The sequence below is a fragment of the Pteronotus mesoamericanus genome, unplaced genomic scaffold (genome assembly GCF_021234165.1).
Source record: "Pteronotus mesoamericanus isolate MK-2021 breed Mesoamerican mustached bat unplaced genomic scaffold, CSHL_Meso_final scaffold_476, whole genome shotgun sequence".
Classification (NCBI taxonomy): domain Eukaryota; kingdom Metazoa; phylum Chordata; class Mammalia; order Chiroptera; family Mormoopidae; genus Pteronotus; species Pteronotus mesoamericanus.
In genome coordinates, this window is record NW_026555318.1 from 3,137,920 (window position 1) to 3,148,025 (window position 10,106).

Sequence of the window (10,106 nt, forward strand, 5' to 3'; positions counted from 1 at the left end):
CTCCAGCTCTTCATTTCTGCGGCTGTTCTTCAATCCCAAGGAAGCTTGGGGGTGGAGAGCAGAGGAAGGGGCGCTGAAGAAGCTGGAGCGACGTGAGTCGCTCACCCCTCCGTGTCTGGGGGCTCTTTGGATAGCTGCCTGTGCGCTCTTTCCTCGGAGGCCATTCTGGAGGGTAGACACTCTAACACGCACACTCTTCACTCAACAAGTATTTATTGAATGCTTACTTTGTGCAGCCTCTGGGTAGAACAGTTAACAAAACAGGTATTCCTGCCCTCGGGGAGCTTCCGGCCAGCTCACAGACACACATCCGCACGCGCAGGGACTTATAACCCTTAGAGACACACCGAGGCACTCAGACGCACTCACTCACTCCCAGCCCCATCCAGCCACACCACCTGCCCCTCCCAGGGAGGTAAAAACCCCAGGTCCAGCCCTACAGGCGCGCTTAGAGACCCACGCGAGTTAGCGACTCACCCTTACGGAAGCAGTCACAGACAACAGTTACACTTGACCTCAAGGCATGCACACAAACAGACAACACTGTCACACACAGCACCCCCCAAAATGAAAGCCCTTGAAATTAAATTTGGGAAGAAGCGCGGGGGTGTCAGGCCGAAGGCTTCATCCCCAAGATCTGTACGGGCAAGGGGGACGAAATCTGACCCCCCCACACACAACTTCCTAAAAATGAGTGGACGCCTGCAGGGACCAAAGGTCACACTCCCTCTTTGGGAGGTGGTGTGGCGGAGGAGAGAAGGCGGCTTGGGAAGGCTTCAGCGACACTTCAAAGACCTCTCGGCCCGGAACGCTTCCTGCGGGGGAGGGGCAGACGCACAGTAGAGGGGGAGACCCGCAGGGTACAGAGAGTGGAAGAGGCTGCTCCCCCTTCGGCGCACTGCCCCCCTGGCCGACTCTTCCGCCGGTACCGCCTCCTTTTCACCAGCACCTGTTCAACCGGAACATCAAGGGGCCGGGGCCCGCTGCCACCCCTCCCTTCGCGTCTATTTAGTACTTTTCATCCGGGAAGGGGTGGGGTGGGTGAATCTCCACCCTGGAGTGGGGAGTAGGGCGAGGGAGAACTTGTCCTTGACCTGGTCTGTGGCGTCATGGATTTACTCCCTTAATCCCGGCCAGGCTGGAGTTTAAGACGGTTTGGGAAGCTGAGTTCTGGGCTGCAGCCACCACCTTCCTTCGCTCCCTCAGGGTCTCGAGAATTCCGGAGGGCTGCCAGGATGAAGAGGTTCTGTCTAAACGGGCGGGGCGGGAGGAGGCTTGTCTCCCACATCCGTGCTTAGGGGAAGGGGCCGAAAGGTAGGGGATTGTCGGGGGCGGGTCCGAAGTTTCGGATCGTTCCAAGGAGTGTCATACGCGAGTATTCTTGGTCCGCTTTGTGAACTTCGCTCATACGAAAAGTTAAACAAGACACAGACGGGAAGTCTCAGGAAATTACCTATACTGACAAGAATAAAACTTCAAGAAAATTAAACGCAAAAATGTCAGCCCTAGCCATTCGCCAGTTTCGGAATATTTGAATATTTGCTTTCGGGACCGATCGCGGCAGAGTTGGCCGCAGTTTCGGGATTTCGCGGGATGAGAGTCACTCGAAGGCCTGTTGGTCCCTGAGTCTAGGTAAGGGCGTCCTGGGAATTGGGACCAAGAAGACTTTGTCTCGTGTCCTCACCCGGTGCTGAAGCACCGCTTGAAACTTGTGGGATGGACGCGCGACGATGCTTGCGCGTTTAGTGACTGTATTAGGAACAATTGTTTCGTTTAATCCTCTCCACAACCCTTTGGGTTGAGTGTTAATATTCCCATTTTATAGATGGAGCAACTAAGGTTCCAGCGGATAAAGTGACTTGCCGAAAGTCACACAGCCTAAAGCAGGCAGAGCCGGGATTTGAACCCAATTTGTCCTCCGCTAGGGCTGGGGCTCTGCTACCATTTGTTCGCCGAATGCCTGTGTCGAAATTGGACGTCCGTCCTCGCATCGCAGGAGTTCCTTTCTGAGGTCTGGGAGAACCTGGTGATCCGCGCGCTGAGCAGGTTCGCGGCGAGCACTCTCAAGGCTGAACTGTCAAACTCATTATCCAGCTACCAATATTTTTCTGAGCACTTGTTATGTGTCTGTCCACACATACACACACACACAGAGGCAAGAGCAGGATTTAGCCAACAAGTGGTTCAGACTCATCGTGCTTGGTGTAACTGAGCGCTTATTTGGGGTGTCACGCTGATCCTGGGTGTGCAGCTTTGGGCCAGTGAGTGACTTCACTTTTCAGAGGTTTAGCTTGTCCCTCTTAAATGGGGTTGTTAAATGCTTCTTGCAAGAGCTGTAGGGAAGATTTAACGAAAATCCTTTTGTAAAGAACTAAAGCATACAGTAGGCGCTCCATCTATGCTCGCCCTCTCTCCGCCCCTCTAAGCGTGCCAGGGCATCGCGTTCCCGCTCCCTCTTCCCGCCTCCGACATCTCGATGTCCCGCGCGACCCGCGGCTAAGGGACTAGGGCAGAGAGGACCAAACAGAAAATTATTTCCGCCCGCTCAGCCCGCCCCGCCCCGCCCCGCCCCGCCCCGCCCCGCCCGTCCCCGGAGCCAGAAGGGGATTGTGGGGCCGCCGCGGCGGCCGCCGAAGCTGAGAGGGGCGGAAGCGCGCGTCGCGCTGCTTCTCGGGCCCGACCGCGCCGCCCCCTGCACCTCCCGGCCCGGTCTGCGGGCTGTAGTCGGGGAGGCCCCGGGGCTCGCGGTGGCTGTCGCGGTGCGCGTTTCCACGAAGCCTGGCCCGCCGGTTCCCAGAACCGAGCGGGGGAGGCAGAAGGGTGTTGAGGTTTCGCTTCTGCTAGCCGGCCTGGCGCTTGGTTTCGCAGGTCCCAGGGGCCGGAGACGCTCCCTCTCATTAGAAAGCCCCGTTCTCCGGGGAAGGACTGCGCTGACGCCAGTGGGTTTTTGTTTCGTTTACGGCTCGTTTTGCACACCAGTTTCTCTAAAAGCAGAGCTTCTGACCTTGGGGGTGTCCAGAGAGGTTAAGTTATTTTCCGGAAGCAAACCCAGCCAGTAAGAGGCTTCAGGTAGTTTACCTGACCGCGTGGGAGAGCCTGGCGTGACCTAATAGAAAAAGGGGTCCATAGAGCCAGGAAGACCTGGGTTTGAGATCTCGTCACTAACTGGCTTTGACCATGGGTTAGTAATGCTTTACCTGGGACCCCCGATTTCCCCATCTCAGAATGCAGACAGTAGTACCAAACTCAGCGTTGATGTGAGTAGTGACACCATCAAGTGCCAGGCACAGGGAAGGGTGAGGGTGATTTCCCCGTCAAAGATTATGACTCGGAGGTGGTCTCTCCAGCAGGCCTGGTTGGTGTGCGAGGGTGGGTGTACTCGTTCTTTCCTATGCAAGAGAGATGGATGCTCAACTTAAGGAGGAACTGGTGGGAGTGAGGGGATTCCCAGGCATCAGGAGGCCAATCGTCATGATTATTGTAAACAGTGACGCTGCAGGGGTGGGAAGAAGAGCACAGCAGTGCCAAATCTTGCCTCTGGCATTAACTAGCAGTGTGACACCAGTCTTGCTGTCTTGGTTTGCCAGTCTGTAAAATGGGAATAATTGGATCCCCTCCTCCAAGCTAAACGGCTTTGACAACTGCAGCCAGCCAAGGTCCCAGGAGGTGCTTTAGGAGCTGTGAGTAACCCTGGGTAGTCCTATTAGGGAGTCAAGATGGATAGTAAGGGAAACGGTTCGTGATGTGAGGTAGACATCTACCCAAACTTTTTCCAGAGCTTCCTGGCATCTAGTTCCAGCCCCGCTCCTAGCCAGCTCTGTGACCTTAGGCAAAGCAATTGCCCTCTCTGACGTTTGGTTAGGCGACCCTATCTTGAAATTCCCCTTGGAGTTAACATTTTGTGGCTGATGACTCTGTTCCTGGGGAAGTTTCCAGGCTTAGCGATGACAGATGAATAGCACATTTGCCCTGCTTGTGTTCCTCTTTTCCACCACTTCCTCCTGAAGTCTAACTTTTATTCCCTCTGTTATAGTTACCGTCAGGACAGAAACTGAAAAAGCTGAATTATTTAGTCTTTCAGCAAACACTTTATTGGGTCATCATGGACAGGCCATAGGGGATAGATACACAGATACAGCACCTGGGATTGTGGGAGTGGCAGACATAGAAATAACTTCAATTCAAGGTAATTGTTCTAAAAACAATGCTGACACAGTCAAGAAGGAAGTAACTGTGTTTATGGAGTCAGGGAAGGCCTGAGCTGGAATGGAAATAAGTGGGTGAAGGAGGGTCTGCAGGCAAGTAAGGAGCAGAAGAGCATTCTGGGGCTGGGGGCGGGGGGGAGGTAGGAAACAGCAAAGTGTATAATACAAAGAAAGGCAGGACATGTGCTCCACCCCGTAAGTGCGCAGGTGAGTGATATGGCCAAACTCCTCACATCCTGTAGCAGGAACGCTACAATTTTTACTGCTAAAACACTGTGTGGTGTTTCATCTATATATATCCATGATGAAGGAAAGTGAGACCAGAAGCAGCCTTTAGAAAGGTCTTGTGCATTGTATCAATTACATGGTGGTATGTGGATTAGGAGGACAGGGTGGGGTGGTTAGAGGATGGCTGTAAGGCAAAAACCAGATTAAGGGGAACTTGGATATTTTGCTAAGAAATTTGGATTATGAGGTCTGTCCAGAAGGTATCCAACCATGCACTAGGAAGAATAGAGACATTTATTGTAGAAGATACAAGAGACATTGTACATAGGGCAATGATGCCTCAGTCCCCTTTAAAGTAGGCACCTTGGGACCTCACACAGTTCTCCCAATTGCCATCAGCTGCCCTATTTTCCTGAATCTCATGGACAGTCTGAAATCTCTTCCCTTTCAAAGGTGATTCTGGTTTTGGGGAAAGCCACAAGTCACAGGGCACCAAATCTGGGCTATAGGGGGACTGAGTCACCTGCATGATTTGATGTTTCACAAAAAAACTCTGCATGAGACATGATGCATGAGCCGGTGCGTTGTCAAGATGAAGCTGCCAGTCACCAGTTGCCCATAGCTGCGGACTTCTGAAACATCCAAATAGTGTCCATGGAGGAATGTTCAAGCTTAATACAAAATTTGATGCAGACCCGTTGCTCTACCCACTCAGTCATTTTGAATGCGATGGCCACACAGTACACATGCTCATTCAACAGTGTCTACTGCCCCCACTGATTAGTGTAGTGAAGTCAGCATTGTTCATGCATGCGCATTCCAGTCCACTCTTCTTGGCTGCCAGGTTACATCAATGTCGTGCAAACCATTCTCATTATATTAACAATGGTTGGACTTTTTCTGGGAAGACCTCATAATCCTGAGGGCAGTGGAAGACTAAGGGCTACTAAGGGCTTATTATTATTATTATTTTTTTTATTTTTATTTTTAATCTTCACCCCAGGATATTTTATTATTTATTTCGGGGGGGGGGGCGGAGAGTGAGAGAAACATCGATGTAAGAGAGATACACTGCTGATTGGTTGCTTCCTGTATGCTCCCAACCAGGGATCAAACCCATAACCTTTAGTTGTACCAGATAATGCTCCAGCGAACTGAACCACCCAGCCAGGGCCTAAGGGATTTTAAGTAAGCAGCGCATAGTGATATTTGCACATTGGTTATCAAGTATGGGATTGGTTAGGGTTGGGGAGAGGCTAGAGGTTGGGAGATTGGTTAGGACAGCAATGCTCAACTTTTAATGTGCATGAGAATCCCCTGGGGTCTTGCTAAAATGCAGATTCTGCCCCTACTGTTATGGCTCAGTGGGTTGGGCACCATTCCAGGAACCTAAAGGTAGGCAGTTTGATTTCCAGTTGGGGCACATGCCTGGGGTGCAGACCAGGCCCCTGGTTGGGGGTGTGCTAGAGGCAGCCAATTGACGTTCCTCTTGCACATAGATGTTTCTCTCCCTCTCTTTCTCTCTCCCTTCCCCTTTCTTGAAAAATAAATAAAAATGCAGATTCTGACTCAGTAAGTCTGAGGTGAGGGTCTGAGATCCAGTTTCTTAACCAAGCTCCACTTTAATAGCTAATGGTAGGAGATTTGTAAGGGTTCAGTTGAGAGATGAGGGTTTGACTTTGGCAGAGCAGAGGAGATGGGAGGAGGACTGGATAGAAGGATGTTAAGAAGGTGGGAAGTTGGCCCTGGCTGGGCACTCAGTTGGTTAGAGCATCATCTTGATACTCCAAGGTTGCAGGTTCGATCCCATCCCCAGTCAGGGCACATACAAGAGTCAACCAATGAATGCATTAATAAGTGGAACAAATCAATATTTCTCTTTGTGTCTGTCTCCCTTTCTCTCTCTCTCTAAAATCAATGAATTAAAATTTTTTAAAAAAGGAGATGTTAAGAGCAGGACTGGGACTACTTGGCAAGACAAGACCCAGAGGAGCAGCCTGAGGGATTTGGTGGATGGGCTTATTTGCCCACTCTCCAGTGGAACCCAGGAGTGGGTGGTGGAGGTGCTAATGAACCGCTTTGGACATGCCGACATCAGGTGTCTGTGGAACTTGGGGTGGTGATGCTCAGCAGGCAATCAGTTGTTTGAGTCTGGATCAGCAGAGTCTGGACTGGAAAGATCCAGATGATAGGGCCAGGAGCTGTCCTGCAAAGATCGTGGAAGTCAGAAAGGGATATTTAAGGAGAAAGCGATGCCAGGGTCACATGCCTTTGAGAGGTCAAGGGAAGAAAGGATTCTGCAAGGAGGCGGTCCCTGGTGACCTCAGCCTGGAATGTTCCAGGCATGGCTGGGGCGGAGGTGACCAAGGGGGACACGCGTGGGTTGGGAGATGAGAAGGGAGGAAGTAGTGGGGAACAGCACTAGGGGATGAGAGGGCCAGGAGGCGGGGGTGGCCGCCTGTGGTGGGGCGGGGGAGGGTGACAATAGCAAAGATAACAGCTCGATCTTTCTTTTTTTTTTAATTCGCACCTGAGGATATTTTTTTTTTCATTGCTTTTAGAGAGAGAGGGAGAGAGAGAAACATCGATGCGAGAGAGAAGCATCAATTAGTTGCCTCCTGTACATACCTGGACTGGGGACTGCTGCCCAGACCAGGGTGAACAGTGCCTGGCAAGAAGTAGACAGTTCACTGGCATTTGAAAGATGAATGAAGTACCTGGCATAATTCCTTGCATGCAGTTGTTGGTCCTATTTGCTACTTGCTCTTTTTAAACATATTTATTGATTTTAGAGAGAGAAAAATTGATGTAAGAGAAACATCTATTGGTTGCCTCCCATACACACCCTGACTGGGGATTGAACCTGCAACCTAAGTATGTGCCCTAACTGGGAATCTAACCTGGAACCTTTGGGTAAGGTAATGATGCTCCAACCAACTGAGCCACGCTGGCCAGGGAAAATAGCAGCTCACTTTTAATGAGATCCAATATGCCAGGCACTGTGCTTAGCATCGAACATTCTCCTTGCAAGAACACTGAGATGGATTCTATTCTTGTTCCCATTACATATGGAAGGAAACAAGCTCAGAGAACACAGCTAGTAAGTGCCGAAGCAGGATCTGAACCTTGCCTTTAACCACAAGTTCAGTCCAAATAAAGGGAGCTAGTCTGGGGCTAGTTCAGAACTCATTACCACTGTCTCCCCAGGCCTCTCCAGTCTGACACTACTGCAAATTCACTGTCATTTGTTTAATCCATCACCATTTGCTGACCTCCACTACATACCAGGTAATGGACCAGGCACTGGTGATACAGAATGGACCAAAGTGGTTACAGCCCTGCAGGCCCTCGGGGCGCAGAGGAAAGGTTGGCTGGTGGGCAGGCAAACGGCACCATACAGTGTGATATGTGTTAGAGTGGGGGATGGACCGTGTACAGAGGGAGCCCTGGACAAGGCGCTCCAGAGTCTGTCTGGTGAGGTAAGAGCAGATAGGAGGGAAGAGATCAGGGCACCTTTCATATGGCCCAGACTTGGCCCCAGGATCATGGGGTCCTGTGGAAGATGCTGAGTAGGCAAACATGTTGCAAAGTTCTCTGTGGCTGCAGGAGAGATGGCAGTCAGAGGAGTTAAGGTGGAATACAGAGGGGAGCGACTTCTGAAATGATTGCAAGTGCTGAAGTGGAAGTTACGCAGGGCAGGGATTTTTAAGTGTTGTGTTCACTGATGTATCTCAAGCACTAGAGTCAGCATCTGGCACATAGTTGGTGCTCAGTTAATACTTAGTGAATGAACGAATGGGTGAATTGGATGAGTGTTTGAACTCCTCTGGGAGTGAGGCAGGGGACTGGGAATGGAGGGTCAATGGGGGTGGAGAGGGGAATGGGTAGGGGCTGAAGTCAAGAGAAGGGGTAATTGACAGTTGGTGGTCATGGAGTGGGAAGGTGACTTCCAAGTTTCTGTCTTAAACAAGTTTCTGACTCCTGAAGAAAGGAGGGGGAACAGAACTGGGAGAGAGTTGATGAGTTCAGGGTGGGGCTTGCTGGATTTGAGGTTCAGTGGACTGTCCTGGAAGAGGGGTGGATGTGTGTATCACTCTAAAAATTGTACAATGCTTTTGAAGCATATGTAATATTCTGATCACCTCTTCTTCCCTGTCCTTGATACTCTGAAAACATATTCAGAGATATCTTTGAATGTTGTCAGCAATAGGTGGTAACTGAAGCCCTGGCATGAGCAAGATCATGCTGAGAGGCTTGCGGGTGCAGAGAGCAGAAGGCCAAGGCCACAGGCCCAGGGGACACCTGCCCTGAGACGGGGCAGAGGAGAGAAGCCAGGGAAGGGGTATGCAAAGAAGTGGCTAGAGCTGGAGGGGGAACCCCAAGAAAAGTGGTGTCATGGCAACCAGGGAAGAGAGAGGAAGGAAAGAGGGAGTGACCCAGAGGCAGGTGTCTCAGGGAGGGGTGATTGGTCCGCCATGTTAGAGGGCGGTGATGTGGATGGCGGCGGAGGAGAGGAGGCCGTGTGGGCTTACACGGCCTTCCCAGGGCCTGGGTTGTGAGTAGAGGGAGGTAGAACAGCAGCCGTGGAGGATGGAGGTCAGGGAGGTGTGGCCCAGTTTTTAGGGACAGTCTCCAGCACAAGGACTTGGGGATCTTCCCCAAGACTCTACTTCCCCCAGAGAGAAGGCAGGAAGTGAAGGATGGGGACAGATATATAGGCTTGTGTGTAGGACTTCTCTGCCTGATAGCATGTATTTTCTCTTTAAAAAATTTTTTTTGAATTCTCTGTTTCTCCAGTTTTGTTGAGATATAATTGACATATAACATTGCATTAGTTTATGGTATACAACAAAATGATTTGTATGTGCAAGTGATTAGCGCAATAAGTTAACATCTATTACCATTTTTTAAATAAACTTTTTAATGGTATTATTTATATAATAAAATACATTTTAAGTGTGCAAGTGATGACTTTTTAAAAAAGGTTTCATTTATTTTATTTTTAGAGGGAAGGAAAGTGAGGGAAAAGGAGTGGGAAAGAAAATCAATCAGTTGTCTCTCATATGCACCTGCACCCTGACTGGGGACTGGACCCACAACTCAAGGTGTGTGCCCTGACCTGGAATTGAACTGGTGACCTTTCACTTTGTGGGATGATGCCCAACCAACCGAGCCACACTGGTCAGGGCACAGGTGGTGACTTTTGATAAATATATGCAGTCGTGTAACCACCACCCAATAAAGATACAGACCATTTCCATCTCTCCAGAAAGTTCCTCCATACCCCATTGTATTGTCCCAGCCCCAGTCAACACGGACCTGATTTCTATCACTATAGATTAGGATAGACTCATTTTGCTGGTTCAAAAAAGTGGGATCTTAACAATATGTCTTTTTTGGGGTTTGACTACTCTCACTCAGCGCTGTATTTTCTTTCTGAAACAGGAAGCAAAGCCATGGCTGAGTTAGGGGCCCAGGTGGAGAGCAGGAGAGGGAGCCACTGAGGGCTGGGGGATAGAAGGGCTGGGGGACAGCCAGTGATTAGTGCCTCCCAGCTGTGGCCTGCAGCAGAAGCAGAGAAAGCAGCCCCGTGGATTTGGACTCAGGTATGAGGCTCTGCTCAATGAATTGAGGATTCCGAGGTGCAGCAGACCTTGGCCATGGCAGGCTGGG